Source organism: Manis javanica, chromosome 2 (assembly GCF_040802235.1).
Source record: "Manis javanica isolate MJ-LG chromosome 2, MJ_LKY, whole genome shotgun sequence".
Lineage (NCBI taxonomy): Eukaryota > Metazoa > Chordata > Mammalia > Pholidota > Manidae > Manis > Manis javanica.
Window position 1 is genome coordinate 181,299,695 of NC_133157.1, and position 23,267 is coordinate 181,322,961.

Genomic DNA, 23,267 nt, shown 5'->3' on the forward strand with positions numbered 1-23,267 from the left:
GACACATGGTTAAAGTGGAATTTCAGAGAAACAACAAGTAAATAAACTTTTTTTTTTTTAGCATAATTATGTCCCATGCAGTATTTGGGACATACTTACACTAAAAATTAGTCATTATGTGAAATTTAAATTTAATTGAGTAGCCCTTATTTTTAAGTCTGGCAACTCTGTGTATATTTGTACCAGTTATGCTGCTATAACTCTTCTCCCAAGCAGCATATTTTGGCCATAAGAATGTTATTTGGTGATCATTTTACAGTATATACAAATTTAGAATCATTATGTTATACACCTGAACTAATATAGTGTTGCACGTCAAGTCTATCTCAAAGAAAAAAAAAGGTCGAGAGGAATAAAAGAGGCTTCCCAGGTGCTTGCTGAAGTCTTGTTCTGACTGACTAAAGAAGAAAATGCCTGCAGGTAACTAGGAGATTCTGACAGTTGGTAGGAAATTCCGTGATGTCTACTTTGATTTGGGAGATTGACACAACATAAAAAGATGGTCATTCACTGGTTAAGTATTACATATAGCAATTTTATGAAATGCAGAAATGGCTTTTTCATGCAGCTCAAAGGCATGATATTGAAGGGGAAAACCCAAACAAGAATGCTTTGTATTTGTTAGGAACTTTTAGGAAAATGTCCCTGGGGGGTACTGAGGTAATCAGATGACACGGACTTGCTCCTTAAGGAATTTAATTTATGGGTGAGATATTTAAAAATAGTATAGCTTATCCCAACTCCTTCTGTGTTTCTTCTTTAATTTCCCTCCTAAGAGACAAAAGTAGGTCTGCCACAGCTATGGGGAGGAGCAATCAGATGAAGGTTGGTTATAGCCTGGGGGCTTCCAGGTAGAGGCAGCACTGAGGGCTCAGTGAAATCTGAGCCCCTGCTGGGTGAGGCGTGTGCCTGGCAGGGCTGTAGGTGCTGGGGTTGCCGTAGCAAGTGATCAGGTTCAGTGCCAGTCTGACGGAGTTCGTGCTCTGTCATTGTGTCCTTTGGGAAGCATACAGGAGTACCAGATCGGGAGGGAGTGCTGCTTCTGGGAGCTTCCTTAGGGTTTACTGTCTGAGCAGCTTCCTCCGTGGCGATTAGAGAGCCTGCTGTTGGCTAGAGTACTGGAAACCCGGCCATCCATTGTTGCTTGGAGAGCTCATCAGACCTCATGTCCCTCACTGAGAAGTTTTATACCAGCATCTCCTTTAGCCAGTCCAGGTTGACAGTGGCAGGCTGTAATAAAACAGCTAAAATCAGTCAGTCAATCCATCACTCTGTCTGTAATGCTTTATAAAATAATAAAGGTACATTCCATCTTGTGTCAGATAGAAGGCCTCCTAATATTGGTGTATTATCAGTACCTTTGTGGGGGTTCTGCTGTTATGAAAAGTAATCTAGTAGAACTTGATTGATTCTCATGACACTTTGATAAATTTTTAAGGGGCTAAAAAGATTGTACCACAACAATAAGGTTTTTCCTCCTTACCAAACTAATCTCTAAATGGTATAGAATAGGAAATAAGGCTACTAGCTTTGGAGTTCTAACTTTTTGTTTTAAGGTAAGAGAAAAAGTAAACTTGATTTTAAACCACTTGGAATTTGAGCTATTGTCCATGTTGTAGAAGCTTCTTTGGGTTGTTTTCGATCCCCAGCCTGATGTTTACAAGGCCTCACAGTGTTCAGATATTTCAAAGCTGTCATAAAGTTCTCAGAAAATCCTGAAAACAATTTACTTAAGAAATAGAAGCATGCAGTGGAGTATTTTTTTTTTAGAGCTAGCAGGGTTCTGTGTTGAGGGAAATAGCAAATCAGATAGTAATGAGGTGTTATGTCAAAAGACTGCATAGAAATCAGTGGTTTTAGGTGTTCAGGGAAGTTTAAAGAAATGAGTAACGAAGTTCTTCTTTGGGATAGTTTGGTTATTTTGTACTGGTTTCAAATGCCATTTTAATGAGCCCAGTGTTTTGTAGTGGGGCTATAACCAAAAGCCATGAATTTTAAGGGTAAAGTAGGGGGAAGAAAAGTCCATTTTCCCATTCCTTAAGGGCTAATGCACTTTAAAATATCTGTCAACTTTGTCTTTAAAATATTTTTATTTACAAGTGACCTCTGACTTTCAGCCTAATTGGTTCCTGCACATTTCATCTTGAAGCATGGCCATAACACAAACTCTTATTTCCTGTAGACTGTGTTAAATGTAAAGCTTATGTTATATATTGGGATTCCATTCCTGAAAATTTGTTTTTTGATATGAACATGTGTCAAAGAACAAATGCAAATTTTTTACACATATTTATTATTTCAAGCCAGAGATACTAAGATAATTTTAAAAACTGTGCAGTAAATGTTACTTTGGGGACATTGTTTTCCACTCAGGCTGAATTGACTGAAACTTTGTTAGAGCTGAATGTTAAATCTCCCTAAAGCAAATACACTTTTTGCATTGCTTCAAGGACCTTTGAATTGTGTTACATAATAGGGTTTTCTGCCTCATATTCTGTTGCACATGAAAAGTGTAGAAATGCAGCTAAGTTTCTTAATTGCTAAAAGTTAAAGGAGGGACAGTTGCCATGGCAACTTCTTCAGCCACCCATGCTCTGTTATTTCAGAAGGATCTTCTTCACTGAGCTGTGAATGAAATATTAAGAATTCAATCAACTCTTCAGAATGTGAAGAGCAATTGCTAAAGAAATGACTTTGCCCTGAGTGCAGTTAGAGCAGACGGCTAGCTGGGTCAGTACCGTCCCCAGCTGAGTCAGCCTGACCAAGGCGCTGACTTTGGACACAGGCCTTTCTGGCCTGATGCCATCAGTTTGGGTTATCCTTGTGAGGATCTTACAAGATGAGAGGCAGTTGCAAGTTGAGCTGTCCTTGGAGTTTGCTGCCCAAACACCATTAGGATATTCTTTAATCTATATGTGTTTCTGTCTCAAGTAAGTAACCAAAATACAAATTTCGGCTGAAAGCATTTTCTGGTTTTCCTTTTAAAATAAGAGGACAAAGTGGGGCAGACATTATCTCATAATAACCAGTACTGACCATAGAATTTCATATATCTGTGCCTACATGTTTTCAAAGGTGAAAAATAAGCATGAATGAGATGACATAAAAGCTTTTTCTTCAAACGTTTTGGAATACTTTGTTCTCACTCATCTTCTTGACTAGATGGTGTGCTTTGTAGGGTCGTGTGCCATGATAAAGTACATAAGTATTTGTGGATTCATGATATGTCAACTCTCACTTCCTGGTTGAGTTTGTGTATCTTAAAAGACATTGAATTACATTAGGAAAGGAAGAGAAATAGTCCTGCATTATTGCTAATAATCAAGTATACATCAATCTATTAATCATATACTAAGTGTGGTATATTGCCTGGCACTATATCATGGGGATCAAAAGGATGCATAAGGAGTGATTCCTGCCCCCTTTTTAAGTTCCCTGGTCTGAGTTCTGACCATTTACTAGTGATTAAGAAGCAACATGACATAAGCGTAACTAGATTTTCCTACAATGCATGCTATTCAAGTTTTCTTCATTTATTCAGTTTTCTGGTGTTCTCAGTCTTATGGGTCACTCCCATGGCCAAGTTTTCCAATTTTCTAAGGTGTCATTTTTGAATCAAGGTACAACTTAACCCTTCCTATCCTTAAGACATCATATAAAAATTAACAGGTATTTCTGACCAATTGACTTAGTTGGGAAAATGGGGCCATATTGACTAGAAGAGGTTACAGAACTAATGCTTGAAAAACAAGTTTTGAATTTAGCTTTATTGAGATAATTAGGTCAAGCCTCCAAGAAGTTTCAAGGAGTAGGAAGAAAAATTGTAGTGTTAATTATGCATTTCTGATGTCTGTTCAGAATCTCCAGGTGGAAGAAGGAAGGAAAACGGAAACCCCGACAGATAGAGCAGTAGTGTCCTGAGGACTGTTAGAACCGCACATGGTAGCTTTCAGCCCAGCTTCCCTGTGCTCACCTGTCCATATTGGGAGGTCACCCCTGTGGACATTAGCTGCCCAGAGGCTCCTTCTTCTGACACTTTTTTAAACGTCTATAGTTTATGGATGTCAGGATTTGAAAAGATTTAGCATTGTTTATCCATTCTGTAATGGCTTTTTCTTTCCAGATGCAGAGGCTATCTTCTTGGCCTTTCATGAAAATAGGTTTTACTCTTATATTGAAATGGAAGTGTTAAAATATAAACTAATAAAAGCAAGGCAGTTTACCAGAAAAGTCTCAGTTCACCCAGGCCAAGTGAGTTATTGAGTCATGCATTCTCCTCGGTGGCAGCAAATAGAAGAGAGTCTTGGGGAAGCACTTTCTTACCTGACCTGTTGATTTCTTTTCTAAGAAATTTCAAATATTCCAGCCCAAAGAAGAGACTTGAAATTCTCTCAACTTTGAGGAGACTGCATTCCTGTCTTTGAGGTATAGTTACTTCATTCATTCAAAGGGTATTCATTATGGAAAAACAATATGTGGTATATACATACAATGGAAAATTATTCAACCTTTAAGAAGAAGAAATTCTGACAAATGTTGTAACATGGGTGAACCTTAAGGACACTCTGCTGAGTGAAATAAGCCAGTCACAGAAAGACAAAACACTTAAATAGAGTAGCTAGAGTAGACATATTCATAGAGACAGAAGTACAACGGTGGTTGTGAGAGGCCAGGGGAGACAGGACTGGGGAGTTGTTCAATGGGTACAAAGTTCAGTTTTGCAAGATGAAGAGGTGTGGAGACAGATGGTGGTGATGGTTGTAAAATATTGTGAATGGACTTAACCATCTTTAAGTGTACAGTTCAGTAGCATTAAGATGGTATGTTTTTTAAGTGTACTTTACTACATTTAAAAAAAAGGTATTGATTGAACCCCTGTTTTTTGGGTGCCCATTATACTGCAGTGACTGATGCCCAAGCCTCCAGGCTTAAGGGAGCTCACAGGTCAGCGAGAGGGGAGGGTCTGACACTGCTGAGGTGGGGAACCCAAGGTCGGGTCACGGACAGGGCCCTTTGGTCCTCAGTTCAGGTGAGCCTGGACCAGCCATGGAGAAGGCCTGAAATGGTTGTCTTTGTAACTGCCCTGTGTGCCCAGCTGGCTTCCCCTCCCAATACTAGAGCTGCCCCATGCTGAAGCCCCAAGCCCATGCCTGGGGGTCACTTAACCAGCTCCTCCTTTCTAGTTTGCTCTCTGTTCCATTCCCAAACCCAGTTGTACTCTTCCTGGTTGGCCTGCACCTTCAAATCCCTTATTTGATGTGTGGGTATCTCCCATTTTATAGTCATTTTCTTTCTGGGACTGTAAATGCAGAGAGGACGTGGGCTGTGCCCTCTGACCGTTGCAGCTCCCAGCACAGTAAACCATACCTAATGAGTGTTTTGGATGAGGAAGAGCCTCTGAAGTTCAAAGCTGACATTGCTAATGCCTATTTAATTGATGGTTATTAATGCCTCTTTAGAAGTGAAGGATAGCCACTGTTTATAGCAACAAACAAGCCCTTAAGCTTTTACCAGTGGTCCAAAGAATTCCCCATTGGTATTAGCCCAGTACATGCTGACCTGGACTTTGCACCCCAGAGAGGAGAGATGGGGAGAAGGGTGGCTTTGCTTTCTTGGGTGTGGCTCAAAGATGGGAACTCAGGGCTTGGATAGGTCCAAATATTTAAGTACTAGTTCAACCTGTTAATTAGGAGATTTTCCTTCTCTTCCTCAGCAAATGGATGTTTCCTTCCACCCAGAATAATAGTTTTAAGTAGCATTACCATATATCCCAGTTTTTTATATCCCTTTTTCTGTCTTAGTTACTAATAGTAGCTCCCCCCTTTCTCAAAAGTGCCTTGATTTGGATAAATTGTCTTGCTACCATGGATTATAGGGAAGAACAATGAGAGAGAATCAGTGATTAAGGGAAGGTAAGAAGAAAGAATGGGAGAAACTTGAGCTGCTTGAGGTTTAAGAGGTGAGGAATTGGAGAAATAGCTGTATAGTCTGGTGTGTTATATAGTCTTCAGATAGACAAAATTATTTGGCTTTTAAATTATAAGTATGGTAGCCTAATGTGTAAGAATTTGGAAATCTTGGGGGCTGCATGGGATCAAAGGCAGATTTATTTTTATTAGTCACACTATAGAATCCTTGCTGCAGGTTAACAGGTTAATATGTTTACTTAGAGCTTTAAACATTTTTATGGCTAATGGCAAGAGTTCCCTGTAATGTACAAACCTTGCATTTGTTTCTTTAAGAAAATGAATTACAGTGTTAAAATTGTGTTATATGTGTATGTATTTAACTTAGATAATTGTATAGTGATGTTCAATATTGATTGACCCTGACTATTAAGAAAAGCCAAGCTGGTAATGAAGGAAATTGGGTAGAACCATATTATTATCTTCATATTTGTTAAGGAAACATGTAAGCTGAACAAAATAAGTGTTTTTTAAATCAAATGTGTCATTAAGGATTTTTTCATGTTGCAACTTTCAATTTACATGCTTGTGAGCCCATTTTTCAGTTAAGGAGATGTATCTGTTCAAGGAAATGGAAAGTCTAGATGTGGGGAGCTCTCAGTGTTGGCTGACCCAATGGCCCAATAAGCTCGACGCTATCCTGTTTGTTTCCGTTTCTCTGCTCTGACGTCCTGGCATCTCCCGCAGCCTGAGCCTGGCACTCCCCTTGCTGTGGAAAGTCTTGTTTGCATTTTTTTTTATGATGCTGATGTGTGCTTAAAACCTTTTTCAAAAATTTTCAGAAGTCATCCAGTGATAACTGCCTTACATTCTGAAAGAGCTTAATTTTACACAGGACCTTCACAGCCATGTTGTGGGATGAACAGTCTTTCTGGGTAGAGGAATTACCATTTGTATTTTGCATGTGAAGAAACAGAGTGTGGTTGATTCACTCAAGGTGGTGTAACTGGCAGGAGGAACTTGGACTCAAACCTGGGTCTTCTGACTTTATGTCCACTGCTCTAGCCATGATGTTCCCTTTTACTTTGACTTGCTCAGTTTATTTCAGAAAGAAGGGCTTTGTTTTTTCTCCCAGTCTCCATGCCATTTAGGCTTAATTTAAGGTTGTGCCACACTATTTCTTCTTAGGAAAGAACTAACCTAGGTGCCTTTGGGCTAACTGGACATGTTTTTCCCATCAGCAAAGTGACTTTACTGATGCAAAATTCTCCCCATCGTACGGGTGTACCCTGGAGAAGCTAAGGGGCTGCAGTCCAGTGTCCTTTGACAGTTCTGCCTCAGTTGTCATCCCATTCCATTCCGAGCATAAAGATTTTGCTATGTTCTTCACCTCTCGCACTTGCTGCTTGCGCCCTGTCCTCTTAATTCCAAACTCCCCTTGCCAGACTTATGCTTATCCCTCAAGAACCAAGTGAAAAGCTGCTGCCTCAGTACTGTTTCCTCTGCTTACCCTAGTAATCACTTCTTTCTTTCCTGAGCCTTTGTGGTACCCAGAACTTCTCTACAGCGCTTGCCACACACTCCTTTGCACTACAGCTCTTTGTCTTTATTACATTTCTCCCTGAAATATTGTGCTGAGCTCCTTAAGGGCAATGACCGTTTCTCATTTATCTTGGTGTCCCCATAGCACTTAGCACAGTGCCATATCCCTAGAAAACTTCAAAGTTAATCTTTTTGAATAAATGAGTAGGCTTCGAGATTTTTATGCTCACTTACAAAGTTTTGAAAATTGTAGATTTTTAGAGCTCATGGATATTACATGGGAGCCTGATTATTGGTATAATTATCATCTGGTTTGCACATAATTTTAAAAAGTATAACTTTTTATGCAGCAGGTTATCAGATACAGTTTTAAGTCTGCACTGCTTATGTGAGACTAGCGTTTAGTTAACTTGTGTAGGTGTTTTTAAGAAGAGGGAGAGGGGTTGCAGAGCTGAGGTCTTTTTTCAGGAGCTCAGTGAGCCGGCTCCTTGCACTGTTGGTATATCCTGTTAGGTTAAGCCATGGCACAGCTGTCCCCACCTGACTGGCTTTGCTCTTGTAGCTTGCATTCATTGCATTAGATGAGAGAACACATTTCAAGACTTTAACTCTTCTCTGCCTAGCCTCAACTCAGTTTCAAAAGTATTTGAGAGGGTTTTGGGAAATAGACATTCATAGACAGGACTTTGGTGGTGTTGAGAGTTCTCTCTATGTTATGTGTATTTTTTTTTAATGTTTACATATGTACATTTCACTCTATGTTCTTCCAGTTCTGTAGAAGTTGGGTTGGCCTAATAATTGTCATTTTTAAGAATGAGGTAATTCCGATGTGTGAAGGCAGAGAAAAATTCACCGTGAGAGACACCAGAATAGATCCCTTTTGGGGAATGAAGGACTTTGAGGTAGAGCTTTTAAAATGTGTAAGACCAAGGAAGGTAGAGAGGTGAATATTCCCACGTAGAGGTAAAAAACAGATGAAAGTCTGTAGTGAGAGTGGGCACATCCTGGTCGGAGGGAGCAGGGCACAAGGAGGATCCTACCTAACCAGGCTTCAGTCAAAGGTCACTTGAGAGCAATGGTTCACAAACTGAGTGCGTAAGAACTGTTCAGTGCGTTTCTTAAATGTTCACGTTCCTGTATCCCACCCCTGCCTTGAAGTTCTGCCAGTTTGCTGAGGTTTAGGATATGGCCTAGGCGTCCACATTTCTAAAAAGCACTCACTGATCTTACACACCCTGAAATGAGGGAACCCCCCACTTATGGAGCAAAGAGGGTCTGTTGATGGGGTAGCAAGGACTGTGATTTGGGATGATGCTTTGGGACTTAAGGAATCTGGAGCTTTAGTGGGGAGATGAGTTCCAGAGCAGCTGAGGGCTCCTGGAGAGGTGGTACATGCGGTGAGGAGGCAGGGAAAAGGGAGGATCAGGAACTGGGGGGTAGAACTTTTCCTTGGAAGAAGGTCTATACAACTGAAAAAAGAGTTTGCTCTTGTGGAAACTGTTAGAAATTGCAGAGAAATTTTTCACTTACATAATCTGTTGAAATTTTATAGAAAGGTAGCCTTTTTAATCCACCTCTTTAAGGATCTGACAGTGGTCTCTCATAGTCATCCAAAATAGCCTAAGATTAAAGATTGGTCTAATCTCGAGATGACTTGGAATTCATGAACCCTGGCAGATCCAAGGACTTTGTGAATCAACTCCCAGAAGCTGTAGAATTTTGTGTGGGTGCTTGTTTTTGGAGGGAGTGTCTCTCGTCTTGATCACATTCACAAAGGAGCCTGTACTGGGATTTGGGGTAAGATAATTTAGTAATCAGCTTATATTGTCTGGCTGGCTTGCTTTCTCTTCTTTTTAAAGATCCCAAACAAATTTCTGTTAGTGATAAAATAAGCCAAAAGAACAAAGACGACTCCAGTGCCTTGGGTGGTTGGCAGGGGAGCCCTAGACTTCCCTACAGAGGACCTTCCATTTGTTTTTTCTTGGGTGGGCATGCCATCATTAACAGTCACCTGCAGGAGAACAGCAATGGGGAGCTTTTTGTAAAATGTGTGATGAATTTTCCTGTTCCTCTCTGAGCAATTTCAGTGGTCTCAGCTGAAGTACAAAAAAGAAAGGGCTATTTTAACAGTGAGGAGGTGAATTACTAGTTATTACTATCAAGTTTGGAGCTGAGGAAAGAAGCTGGTGCGTGAAACAGGACTATGTGTGAATGGATTTCTCAAGTGTTTCATTAAAGTTTCATCGGAACGGTTAGCCCTCTAACCATCTTAGAGTCTCCCACTTCTGATTCCTTTGTGGAATAAAAAAAATGCTTTTGGGAAGCAGGGTTAAACAAGCCTTTTGTCTGAATTTCCATATATTGATTACTGGGTCCAGCAGAGCACCCTGCTGGGAGTTCCCTCTGCTGATGGGAACCCTCAAAATGAGCAAAGCTTTTCTGAGCTGGCACTTTCCACACAGACTGCCTGTACGCTCTTACCCTGGGTGTGACCATTTTAAAAAAGCCACAGTGCTAGAATGAAAACAGGCCATTTCTAAATGGCCTATTGATTTACATTTTGTGTCAGGTTGAATGGTCTATCTGAGTTGAGGGGAAAACACAGGCTATTTTCAATTTATTATTGTGTCTTAAAGGTTTGAGTTGACAATGTGTGGCACTTGTGTTCCCTCCTGTTGGAAGGTCTACTGGCATCCTATGTTTTGGTTATATATGTAAAAATCTGGTTCAGTAGTTTACACTGTAAAAAGCTTCTATAGCCCCACTTTCAGTGTGAGTTACACTTAGTAAATATGGATCTAGAAGGCCTAATTATGACTCCAACTCTCCCATAAACTTGGGGACCACCTCCCCACCAACACTGCCCACCAGGCTATTTATGGAAGAAGGTGCCAGCGACTCTTAGGTGTCGGCCCGTTACGCAGAGTCTGTATCTATTCTCCTTGCCGCAGTATGCAAACCTGAAGCGAGTCTGGGCTCTGCGTCAGTTACAGATGGTGATAAACTGCATCAGGGTGTACCTGGACAGACTGTTTTTTGCCTACTGATGTAGGATATCAGGGTGGCTTTTATTCTAATGTGTAGGGTCTGAATTTAAAGAAGCTCTCCTGGTCTTAATATCCGGGCTGACTTGGTGTGGGTCCTGCTTTGATTTCCCAGGCAAATATTTTATGCAACTTTTAAAACAACAATAGTCATGAAGGTAGTTGAGATATCGAGTGTTTGTATTTCCCCAAGCATGACGGGTCGAGGAGGAAGGAAGTTCTGGTAATGACAGATGCTTTTCATTACAGATATGGTGCCATTCATCCTGACGAAGGGATTCGTTTCATCTTGAGGCATTCTTCAGGCAGGAGTGAGCGAGGTGTCACCCTTCCAGCCTATTTTTTAACCTGTATTTTACTCCATCACTTCAGTGCTTCTTTTTTTTTTTTTTTCCTCTCGAAGCTGCAGAAATGTTCATGAAAGGTGAGGAACTACCAGAAGTAGCTGTGACCAGAAACGGACTGAGGAAATTCCTGACCCGAGCCTTCAGTTTAAACTGCCAGTTTTAAAATTGAGACTCTCTCCTTGCAGGGGACATGATATAATGGAGTTGCAGCTTTGAGGGCTGTGCGCTTCACTGTCTTGATGTCAATTTTGGTGATACGTAGGACCATGGCAATAAAAAAGCTTTGACTCCAGCTCTGTGTGGGTGACAGAGCATCCTAGAAAACAGGGTGCCCGTGGAGTAGACCTAGAATTTAAAGGGTTTTTGCATCATATTATGTGTTGCGTAAGGTTCCTTCTTATCTCTGGTCTAGTAAATTGAGCTCAAACGTGCCTGTGTACCTTTTATCTCCTGTATAACAAATTATATCTGTCAGAGACATTTTGTAGGTGGGCTGAATATAGGAATCTATGAGTGTTTCACAGAACACTCAAACTGAAACTGAGATACTTAGTTCCTCAAGAAAACATGTTAAAGCATGTTATTTAAAAACAATTTTGGGTATTTCCAAACTTTTCTATCCCTCCCTCCCATGTCCATCCAGAGGCTTTGACATGGGAAAAAAAACAAACAAAACCTTTTCCCCCTGCAACATGTACCTGTGTTTCCTGCTCTTGAATTTCAAGTCCCCTGGGCAGCTCTGGTGCCCTGAGGCTGCCTGCAGGATAGGACACATAGAAATCTTACCTGTAGGTAACTCTGAAAATGGGACTGAAGTCTGTCTCCAAGAACTGCTGCAACTGTGAATGGAACAGCTTTTATAGAAATGCATGGCTTGCGAGCTGTTGGAAAAGGGGAGAAAATTCGTTCTGTTAACAGTGCCACTGTGAAGCACTAATGCAGGTGGTAGGTAGAACCAGTTGTCCTTCACCTAGTAGGCTCACTGGAGCCAGTTAGTTGGGGATGTTTTTTATTTGGCCCTTTGTTTCTCCTTGTTGAGAGTATCTTCATCTGACTGTTATGCTTGTGCCTCCCTTCAAGAAAAAAATGGCTTTAAAAGTCCTCATAGAAGTTTTCTCTTCTGAAGCATGGAGTAATACCTCATATGTTTGTTTGCATACCTCAAATGCCTTTGTGTAGAGACTCAATGAGTACTTGTTAGTGAATTTGATTTTTTAAAATTTAATAAGCATTGTTCAAAACAAATCAAACTATTTTCTTATACTGAACCAGAGCCTAGAAACTGCTGCAGTGTAGTAATATGTGTACTATTCCTGTAACTGAAAAAATAAAATTAGAATAATGTTTCTGAGTCAGTTTTGAAATCCACTTCACCTTTAAGACTGCTTTCTCCTGTAGGTTTGAAATTTTACATGTTGGTTTTAGGGGGCTCCCAAGTAGTATTCAGTACTTCCAAATATAGGCCACATAGATAGATAGGGTAAGGGCCTCTCTGCTCATAGGGAAATGGGAACTCAAAAAGTTTGTCAGAGTTCTCATGATTGTAAGTGAGGAGACACATTGTTAAATGTAGAAAAAATCAAAATGGAAGGTAGGTGGTTGTCCCAGTCTAGGATTTTTGGATAGAATGTAGTTATAATCCAAGTACTTCGTGGAGAATGCTGACGGTCATTCCCAGAAAGAGATACATTCCACTGAAAAGGAAAGTTCAATAGCCAATAGAGGCATCACTGATGAAGCAACGCTTATGTCAAAGGTGCTCATGAAAAAGGAGTTTTGATCCTTTCCATTATGTATGTCTCACACGTCCATTGACCTGGGCTGGTTCCCACCCAAATACCCGCCTCGAACTCTGGGGAAAAAACAGCGTGACAGCCTTCAGCAAGTCCCTTGACCTCCCTTCTGTGGGCATGTTTTATTAAAAAATACAGAATGTTCTATGCAATAATCTCAAGTGACATCTTATTTAAACTGGCCAGTCATGGCAGTCCAGTGCCCTCCTGTGATTATTTCTCATTGGCATCCGAAGCCGGAGACTCCTATGTAGATCTCACTCCGGGGTGACAGGAGTCAAATTACTTCCTGTTGAGGGGTGTCCTGATCATCTTAATGGTCCTAATATTGTCAGTTCTTGGTTTCTACCCATGGTTCTGTGATCATCTGTCTGCCAAGCTCCCCAGGTGTCCGTGCTGCCAGGTCACTGTTGAGGGGAATTTGGAACTTAGCCTCTTGCTCAGCCAGTGATCAGCATACTCACCCAAGCCCAGGTCCCCACTGGTGAGCAGGGCTGCTGGATAGTGGGGAGCTCTCCCTGGGGGCTCCCACTTGGTTCAAGCCCATTACCTGGGGGCCCTCACCCAGCCTAGGCAGGTGGTATAGGTGCAGAGATGCCCATCATGCCCTTGCTGTGCTTTGCATCACGTTCCTCCTACAAGCCCCAAGAAATTCAGGTCACACCAGCTGTGAGATGAAGAGAAAATCTGCCCATGGTTTTAATTTTCGTAGTCAAACCCATCTCTTCTTCATAGGTCAGTATAAAACACACCACTCTCAGTAAAGAATCATAGTAACTTACACTATGTCCTGCTTACTCACTGTGCCAAGCACCTAGTCTCAGCCTCTGTGGGTGTTAGTTAAGTCTTGGAATCCTCATGCCACCTTAGGAGGCAGGTATAATATTAGCCCCAGTCTACAGGTTAGTTGAGCAGAGACACGGAGCAGTTAAGTGACGTGCTGGAGGTCACTGGGCTGCTGGAGCCAGGCATTGACCCATCCAGCTCCAAGGCCCAGCCCTTACCCTCTCCTAGGTGTTGTCACCAAATGCAAGCTGGTTGCTTTTGAATTCTCCTGGGGATTTTGGGTGATTGAGTTTAACCATTTATGAGAGCAGACAGGTTGTTTTCTGAATCTTCAGAGGACAAGGAAGAGACCAGATGAGCTTAGGATGTTCGGCAGGCCCTAGTACTCTGGGACCTTCTTTCCTCCCCCTCTGATCCCAGCCCCCATGAACTTGGAATGCCAAGTACTCTACTGCCCATTTCCTTTTTATTGAAATAGATTTTCTCCAGTGTCTCCATCTTCTTCAAATCTTCCCTTCCTCCTCCTTTTTTGAACAAGATTAGCCTGTGTTCATTCTTGGGGTCTAGGGTCTGTGCTCCATGAGCCAGAGACTGCATTGGCTGGGGCGATGCCATCTTGCTGTCTCCCTGGAGGACTTAAATGTCTCCTGATTTGGGGAAGGAGGACATGATAGCCTTTTCCACAGAAGCTGTGTATTGGTGTGTATCTGGATTGCTTCCGATTTGACGTCACTCTTCTCCAGCTAGGCTTGGGCAAAACCCTTGCTTTACCTGGACCTTGTTTGAGTTAATGTCTCAGCCTCCAGGTGAAATGAAGAATGAAATACAGATTCTAGTTTCCAATATAAAACTAACTTGTTTTTACTCTGAGTTCTATCGTCAGATTATTTTCTATCCAGAGGCCCTGAGGAATTTCTTTCCCTCTTTTGTTTTGATATATTAAAGTTCTTGAATTATATTCCACATTATTGATCTTGGCAAATGCAGGTTTTTAGAACAGAGAGAAGTTAATGGTGCCTTGCTGTTACTGTGCATTACTTGAATTCTGCCGAACACCTGAAAGAAGGGAATTATATCAAGGCATAGTCTTTGAACATAAAATCAGTTTACACTTTGCCTTCTTAAAAATTGATTGATTCATTCAATACATTTGGTGTTTGCCATTTCTAAAACTTTATTCTGATTTAGTATCATTGTAAAGTCTTAAATTTTACTTCAGCAAGGTGTTCTGGTAGCCCCACTTCTAGGCTACCTTGCTCTGTATTCAAGACTGAAAGGAACAAAGGAGTTTTTAGGCTTTTGTCACTAACCGATACTTTAAAATACTGTTGTACTGTTTTAAAGCCTCAATTTTGTTTCTTGGTTCCTTTGTTCTTCAGAAGGGATACTTTACAATCCTTTAGTGTATTTAGGTAACTTTAGAGAGTGTGGTATCCCTTCCCCCAGGGTTAGAGAACTCTGAATGATGAAATTCCTGTGGAGTCTTGAAGCATCTTGCCTTTGTTAGGGAGTAATGTTTCTCCAGTTCATTAAGCTTATAAGAATTTTCTGGTATTGAATGAAAGAGAATTGTAGGTATTTCAGGAATTCCTGAGTAGCTATTTTATAATCAGACTGATGAAAAGAAAGCAGTTTGAGGCTTAGGGTTATATGTAATTCAAGTTTCAGATTTTAAAAGCAGTGCAAAAATCTGACACCCTTGTTTCACAAAATGCTTTTTTACACTGAGGGACAAATTGCTAAATGGCATAAAATAAGCTTGGTTTGAGAAGTATTGAAAGAAAAATGTTTCATGAGGCATATTTTTAAAATAGATTCAACTCCTATAAACCAGTGTTCATTTTCAAAAATATTAATTACAGCGATTCAGTTTTGATAACTAATCTATACATACACTATCCACACAGGTTGTATTTGAGGAAGTGTTTCTACAAAATTTTATGCCACTTTATTATTTTGATAATTTTTTGAAGATATAGAGATTATTATCTATAAATAACTTATAAGTTCAACATTTTAATACATAAATAGTCTCAGTTTTTGTGGTGAGGCCTTTTTTTTTTGGGTCTACTGAGTCATTATTCTTGCTAAGTTTGCTTTAACATCTTCCTTTTAGGAAGAGATAAGGGTAATGGGAAGTTGTAGAGATAACCTAATTAATAACCAATATCAGCTTTAGAGTGCTATGCTCTTTTTTTTTCTTGCTATTTTTTTGGCAGCAAGAATTGCACAAACACAAACAAACTAGCTAATACAGCTGTTTATCCATTATAACCACAAACACTATTTTCTTTATGCCTTATTGCTTGACTTTCAACCGTTGCCTTCAGACAATGAGAGCTGCTTGTGCATCAATTAATTTTTTTAATTTTATGCAAAGGTTCATAATCTGGCCTGTCTCCAAGCTCTCTCTATAATAAGGTAATTGACTGGTGACATACAATACTTGATTTATACCAGGAATATTTTTTCTAAAGAGGTTTACAGAGTGATTATTTAAGATAGAAGGTTCTGGTGTATTGCAATATATAAATATCTGAGCAGCCTGCCATCCCTCTATAAAGGGTCATAGTGCAGGTTAGCATCCAAATTTTAATAAAGTCTTGAGTTTTGTGAATATCATTCTCTTCAGCGAAGCACAAGTATGAGAGTGTTACTCTTAAGCAGTTACTCTTAAAATGGTTATTTCTTTGGGTGCATGTTTCCTAATCTAGACAGGTTCTAAAAGGAAAAAATAGATTTTATGCGGATTCTAGCATTTTTAGGTTCTAGCATTTAATTAGAAATTATCTTTAATCTTGTAATGCTGTTAATTAGCCAAACACTTTACTTGTACCTAGTTCATCCTTCACAAGGGTGCTCTGAGATACGTGCTGGTATCTTAGGTTGCCACACTGGGTGAGACAGAAGCCAGGCCCAGCAATGCATGGCACCCACCTGTTTTGAACTGGAGTGTGGGACATAGGTTCATCTGTCTGATTTGGGATCCAGTCCAGTTTGTACTATGCCACTTAAAGCTTTTTGGTTTTTTAACTTTTTTTTTTTATTGTTAAGATAAAAACACATCCTTGAGAAGGCATTGCAGGTCTGGCCTTTGCCTGCCTCTTCTCTGCCTTCTCAGCCCTGGCCTTCTGACCTCCTGCTATTCAGCAGAGTGGCAGCTTTTCAGCTTCTCCTGCGGGCCCAGCTTCCTCCCTCCGGGGACTTTGACACAAGCTGCTCTTGTCTGCATGGAACTGTCTCCCCACCCCACTTGCCTCTGTTCCTTTCTTTCCTTCTTCCCCTGGGTAAGGCTTAGTGGTCCTTCGGGCCTAAGCTAAAGTCTCTTTCGACCCACCCTGCCCCGCACTACTCTCATAACTCTGCTCACGTCCTTGGAAGCACTGATTTCTATGGTTCATTGTTGTGGTATGTGGTTGTCTTCTTCATTAGACCAAGCTTTGGAAGGATGGGACTTTGTTCTGTTTTGCACCCTGTGTTACAAATGGAAAATTAATTCTCCCTTGTGGGGTCTTTAAGGATCACTTCTACACGGCTAAAGAAATAATACCAGGAAAGGCATATGAAATTAAAGGAGTAATTATACTCGGAAGAGGGAGGCAAGGTGTGCCATGCAGGGAGCCATGTGGAAGGAGTGCCCAGTGAGCCCGCTCAACCGAGCAGGTAGGGGAGCTGGGAGAATGAGGTTCCCCAGGTGAGTGCCTTTACTGGAATCTGGATGGATTACATAAACAAGGCTTAAGATTTCATTAGCGCTTTGGATTCACTAGGTCACATGGGAGGGCAAGAAGGGGAACCTGTGGCAGGGACTGGTCTTACCACCTGTGTGCAGCTGACTGCACGGGGTATTGCCAGCCTATTTGTGGGGAAACAGGCAGTTCTTAAAATTTACAGTGCACACTCATTATATTCTCAGCCTCTAGTGTAGTGTCTAGCACAGAAGAGGTCTCACATATCTGAATGAATGGGTGAATGAATGATGCAAACTTTTTATATCTCCTTTCTTAGACCAATCTGAGGGGGAGCCCATGAGATTCACTTAGTATCCACCAAGAGTAGTAGCTTGTAGCACTCAGTCGCCTGTGAACACATTAGGAATCTTTTGTTTCATTCCAACTCCAATCAATTAACCAATATTTATTGAGTGTGAGACAGGGCATAAAATGTAGCTCTGTTGTTTTATTTCTCTTAGTATTTCTTCATATTTACAGAGCAACAAGAATGATTCAGGTACAGTTGCTGAAAATCACCAGGTAAAGCACCAAATAATTAATATTAGTATTTAAATGTTTGTGGCTCTTCCCTAAATAAACACAAATATATGTCACTGGTAGGACATAATAAAGTAGGCTAGATTTAAATTTTTTCCATGTGGTGTATAATACTTTATGGTTTTGGAAGTTTTTAGAAAATGAGGCCACTTCTCAATTACTTCTGACAAGCCTTACTCTTCAAATTTAATTTTCTGCACTAGTGTCTTTACTTTGTTCATCTCTCCAGCTCCCTTTATCGACCCTGCAAGTTGAGGCATCCGTACAAATCCACACATTTAACTTGTGGCTTGCTGCAAAGGTTTGAGATAGTATAAATTTTCTCTTAGTCTGAGAAGAGCATATTTCCAGCTTGAGCCATAAATTGTTAAACTTTGAGCTAGACTTCTCAACTTCCTCATGAGCTTGATGGTTAAAATATAATTTGTTTGGAGTGAATTCTCAGAATATCATACATATATATTCAAATGCAATTAAGTGACATACTTGGAAGTGAAACTTGAACTAAACAGTTTATGGTTTGGATTATTTCTGTAATGTCATTTCATATTTCTCACCATTATGTTCCACTCTTTGGGGCTGATAATTTAAGAAGTCAACTACATATAAACCAGTTTTAGTGAGAAATTTTATTATATTTAAAAGAAAAAGAAACTGAACATGGAAATTATTCTTCCTGTTTGGCTTCTCCATGCCCCCAACCTGTGCACTCACACTTGTAACCAATTTTAGGATTGTAACAATTAAATATTTGCCATGTGTTTGGTGAAATGATGTCTTTATGTGAGAATGGTGCCATTTCTTGCTGAACAATATTTTTATCTTTTCAATACTTGCCCCGAACCCTAGAACACAATAGCTGTGTTGTGTGGGAGGAATATCCTAGAATGCCAGGCTGAGATTTCTTTAAAGAAGATGCATAAGTACAGGAGGAACACAAGTACAAAAACTGATCTTGAGGACAGTTGTCAGGGCGTGTCTAACCATGTCTCCATTCAGTGTACTTTGTAAATAAAGCCCATAATTGGTATGCATGAGTACTTAGAGCAGTTCTAATTGCCTGAAACCCGTCTGGGAGAAGGATCCATTCTGTTCTTGGCGGTTGAGAAGATTGTAAGTGTAGGGTAGAGCTGTGTGTCATTTAGAAATGGTTTGCTAGGGTTCAGACATGCTACTTTTCTGGTGGGTGGAGATGGGGTGAGAGGAAAATAGCTAGATTTGCCCTGGTTCTTCGGAAAGGAGAAAGGGTGATTCTGGCTCAGAACTTGGGTAACCAGGAACAATGCTGGAGCAACAGAGAAGGTTCCTGGTGGTTTTGTGGTCAGCAGCTGATGGGCCTTCATTGTTGGTATGTTGCCTGCGTAGGCGCTTGTGTTTGTTGTTGTCTTTAATTATATCCCTGACCTGTATGCAGGAAATCTTTTCAAAGTAAATGTATAATGACTAAGAATTTATGAATTTTAATTCCTGAGATTGCTTAGGGTTCTGTGATTAAGTTCTTGAAACCTAGTGGGTATGCTGAAATATTTATTGAATGAATGAATGAAATGAATGAATGTGATTTTTAAATGGGATAAGTCCATAAAAATACCTGTTTTTCAAACATTTCCATAAATCAAATGAAATTTGATGATGATTCTGTAATAAACTAAGTGGTATATATTAGCAAAACAGCCCAATAGAAAATGTTAAATCATACATTACTTTAAAAGTCACATCTGAAGATAATCTCCAGATTACTTCATTGATTGCTACTAGAAGAACTGGGCTTTTTTTAGATTGCTTTTGTATGACTTACTGGAATTGGGGAGTAAATCTAGTCATGCTAATGATTAAGTTATCTACTTGATGCTCAGTCCTGGGCTAGGTGCTTATTATGTGGGGTCTCCCCAAGGAATAATGGTGGAAATAAGGTTGCTGTATTTGGCTCAAGGGCCTATAGGGACTAGCTGGAATATGAGAGAGGAGAGTCAAGGCCAAATGGCCAAGAAGGAGGTGAAATTTGAGGTAGGGCTGAAAAGATTTAGAATTTGACATCTAAAGGAAGAAGGAAGAAAGGAAGGGATGGCTGGAGAATCTCTCCTACTTTGGCAGTGGAATTGAGCATGGGAGGGTGCCGAGGGTGATGTACCTTGTGGAATTATGTGTGAAAGGTGGGAAATGAGGTAGGGTGTCGGGCCAGGCAGAGGATTGGGGTTTAATAAGGTAAGTAATAAGTTTTCTGAAGAGAGAAGTGGGAGAATGAAACCATGGCTTAAAGAGAAGCTTGGTTTGCTATGTTTATGAGTACATTCTCATGACATTAGCATAATTTGCTTTTTTCTCTAGCCAAATACTGGATATTGTTGCCAGTAGGCTTTGTTCTCTAACTTTCTAGCCCCAAGTGAATGACCCATAATGATTTAGTGATTAAGTCTTTTTAAGTATTAGGTTTTTGTTTCAATTTTTATACATTTCCAAGTCAGAGTGCAAGTAAGTAGTAAAATCCCCATTCCATAGGAAGGGAGATAGATGAAATACAGTTTCCACCCATGTATTCTAATAGATTTTTTAAAACTAGTATTTTACAAAATGTTGCCATGGATTTTGGCATCAGGCAACCTAGGTTCAAATGCCAGCTTATTGGTACTATCATCTTGAGAAAATTTCTTAATTGTTAAATCTGTTGCCATATTTTTAAACATGGATAATAGTGTGCATTTCACTGCTTGTTGTGAAGGTTAAAGAATATTTATGTAAAAGTGTTTTGTTAAGTGTGGTATGAGTTAATTTTTCTCTGGTAGGTGTATTACTAAATTATTATACTGTTTCATATATTAATCCTTTAAAATAGTTGGTGGAACATAATAGAATCCATAACAAATGTGTGGAAATGAAAGGACAGATTATATGTTTTTAAGCTATGATTTTATTATTCATGTGGCTTTAGGGTTTGACTTTTAGGATGGAGGAAGTTTTTTGTATTTCCCTGTAGAACCTAGAATGCTAGTACTTATACTATTTTTAGATCACAAACTCCTTTGAGAATCTGATGAAAGTTATGCACATACACTTTTATTTTTGAAAAAATGAGGTTCACAGATCCCTTAAAACGATCTGTGCACTATTTACATACCATGTTAAAAGCTCTTGGTCTTTTAAAAGATAGAGAAAATGCTCTTCAAAGCTAGAGTGAGCAGTCCCACACACATTGGCAGGAAAAACACAGCCATCAGCCTGAAGTATGTTTATTTACCCTTTGGTTTTTAATATCCATGTAAATGTGTGCCCAGCATGTGTTTGACCAAGCAAGGTGGATTTTCTTCTGGGTGTAGAAACATATACACATTGCTCATAGAGAAGAAGTGAAGAGTAGTGTCCCCAAAAGACAGAGGTGGGGAGAGAAAGAGAAGCAACCTGAGTATCTGTCATATTGTAAGCAGCCTCTCGGGCTTGCATGTTTTAGAACCCTTGTATAAACAAGCACTGGGTTCCCAAAGGGCCTGGGGAAAGTGGGAATTCACAAAGGCCTTACTGTACAAGGTGAGTGGGATGGCCTTGATTGAGTTTATTCTCCAGATGGCTGTTACTCACAGGCCACTTGACACCACTGTTGTTTATTTCATAGTAATTAAAAATGGCCCAACAGCACAGCATCCCTCAACAGATTGAACAGAGTTCTCCTGTGCCTAAGAAGAAACTTTCTTCCTTACCAAATCTGGTATCCCGCTTACTTCCCTTAATTTGAAATGCATTCTTGTGGGAAGATCCTTGGGTATCAGCAGTGAAAGGATCCAACTAAGAACAAAGCTCAGAGTGTTGAGACAGGGAGAAATAGAAATGATGAGTGAAGGCCAAGTGAATACTAAGAAACTGGCCCTGTCAGGTAAGAAGGAAGACCACTTGCTACACAACTTTTAAATAATAGTCCTTTATCAGATACGTCTTTTGCAAACATTTACTCCCAATCTGTGGCTTGTTTTCTTACTTTCTTGGCAGTGTCTTTTGCAGAGCAGAAGTTTTTAATTTTAATGAAGTTGAGCTTACCAGTTACTTCTTCCATGGATTGTGCTTTGATGTTTTATCTAAAAAGTCATCGTCAAGGTGGTTTAGATGTTCTCTATCTTCTAGGATTTTTATAGTTTTGCATTTTACATTTAGGTCTATGGTCCATTTTGAGTTAATTTTTCTGAAAGGTTGTGTTTAGACTCACTTTTTGCATGCGGATGTCCAGTTGTTCCAGCCCATTTGTCAAGGAGGCTACTTGTTCTCTGTGATAATTGCCTTTCCCCCTTTGTCAAAGATCAGTTGGCTATATTTATGTGGGTGTGTTCCAGGGCCACAGCCTCTTTGGGACTGAAAGTTAAGTGGACAAAGTGGTATCTTTCACTGGCACCGTTTCCCTTTCTTGCCCTTGGCAGGATTTCTGAGGGTGACGGTCGGCCTGGGGAGTCCGGGTGGCAGGCAGCTGGCATGGAGGGTGCTCCCTGTGGGGTTTGGGGGCCTTGCAGATTTCTGAGGAAGAAACTTATTGTTACCAGAGTCAGAGTGAGAGGCTCTGCATTCCTACATAAGGAGTCCAGTCCTCATTCCTCCTGTCCTGCGAGCTCCTCAAATCTTAATGCCCTCAGTCTAACTAAGATCATTAGAGCAAAGTTTGTGTAACTAGTGGAACCAGGGATTCCACTGAAACAAATATGATTGGTAACCCTCATCTTCAATTCTTCATTGTAGTGAAACGTTAGGTAAAAATTAGGGTTGTTTTCAAGAAGAGCTTTTGTGCTTAAATTACCACACTTTTCTCTCCATATCTGCAGGCTACCCTAAATTCCAGATTTCCAGTTTGGGGACTTGGATGATTCTCTGTGGATGCCAAGGTTAATTTAGTGATGGATTAATGACTTTGGGAGATAGGGGACGTGTTTACAATAGCATTCCATTCTTTTATTTATTTTTTCTTTATTAACCCCACCCCAGCAATATCACTTAACTTTGTGTCTTCAGACCATCATTTTCACACAGATCACCCCTGACCTGTGTTTCTGGCTCTGTGTGCTTTCCTCTTTCACTATTCTAACCACCTAATAGACATTTTCCCTGGGATACCCTATTGGTACATCAGACTCCAAAAGCAAAATCTTCTGGACCTCTCCCGAACTTACCTTTAACATTGCTAATTCTGCAAACAGTGTGAGCAAGATGACTCTGTTGCCCAGTCTTACTGAGGTTTGTCTCTCCACTATTACCTTGCTCTAGATAAGCCTTCCTGACAGACTCCCTATTTTTCCTAACCCACCTTTTTAAGATCTGACTTCCTGCTCACTCCCCTGCCCACCAATTTTTAAGAGCTTTCAATTTTCAGTTAGAATTTGGGCATTCTAGGCTAGCACTTAATTTCCTGGCTTTTACCTTACTTTCATCTTTTCAAGTACATTCCTTCATGTTCTTTGCTGCCTAATTAGGCTGAGTGTTCTCCCAGTCTCTCCATTACCTATAAGTATCTTATACATTTCCACTTTTATATTTGTTCTCAGACTTCTAAGCCAGGGTCCTCAAACTTTAGCATGCATCAGACCCACCTGGAGAGCTTGTTACAGCA

At 40.3% G+C, this 23,267-nt stretch overlaps 1 protein-coding gene across 3 annotated transcripts in view; it reads left to right on the top strand.

Annotated features, from left to right (window-relative positions):
- Positions 1-23,267, top strand: part of SDC2 (syndecan 2) — a 104,372-nt gene that overhangs the window by 33,524 nt on the left and 47,581 nt on the right. The window contains exon 2 of one of the 3 annotated variants that reach the window (XM_036995452.2): positions 10,742-10,916. The exons of the other annotated variants lie outside the window; for them this stretch is intronic. The gene's annotated coding sequence lies outside the window, so the exon portion shown is untranslated. The remainder of the gene's footprint in view (positions 1-10,741; positions 10,917-23,267) is intronic. 3 annotated transcript variants of the gene reach the window in all.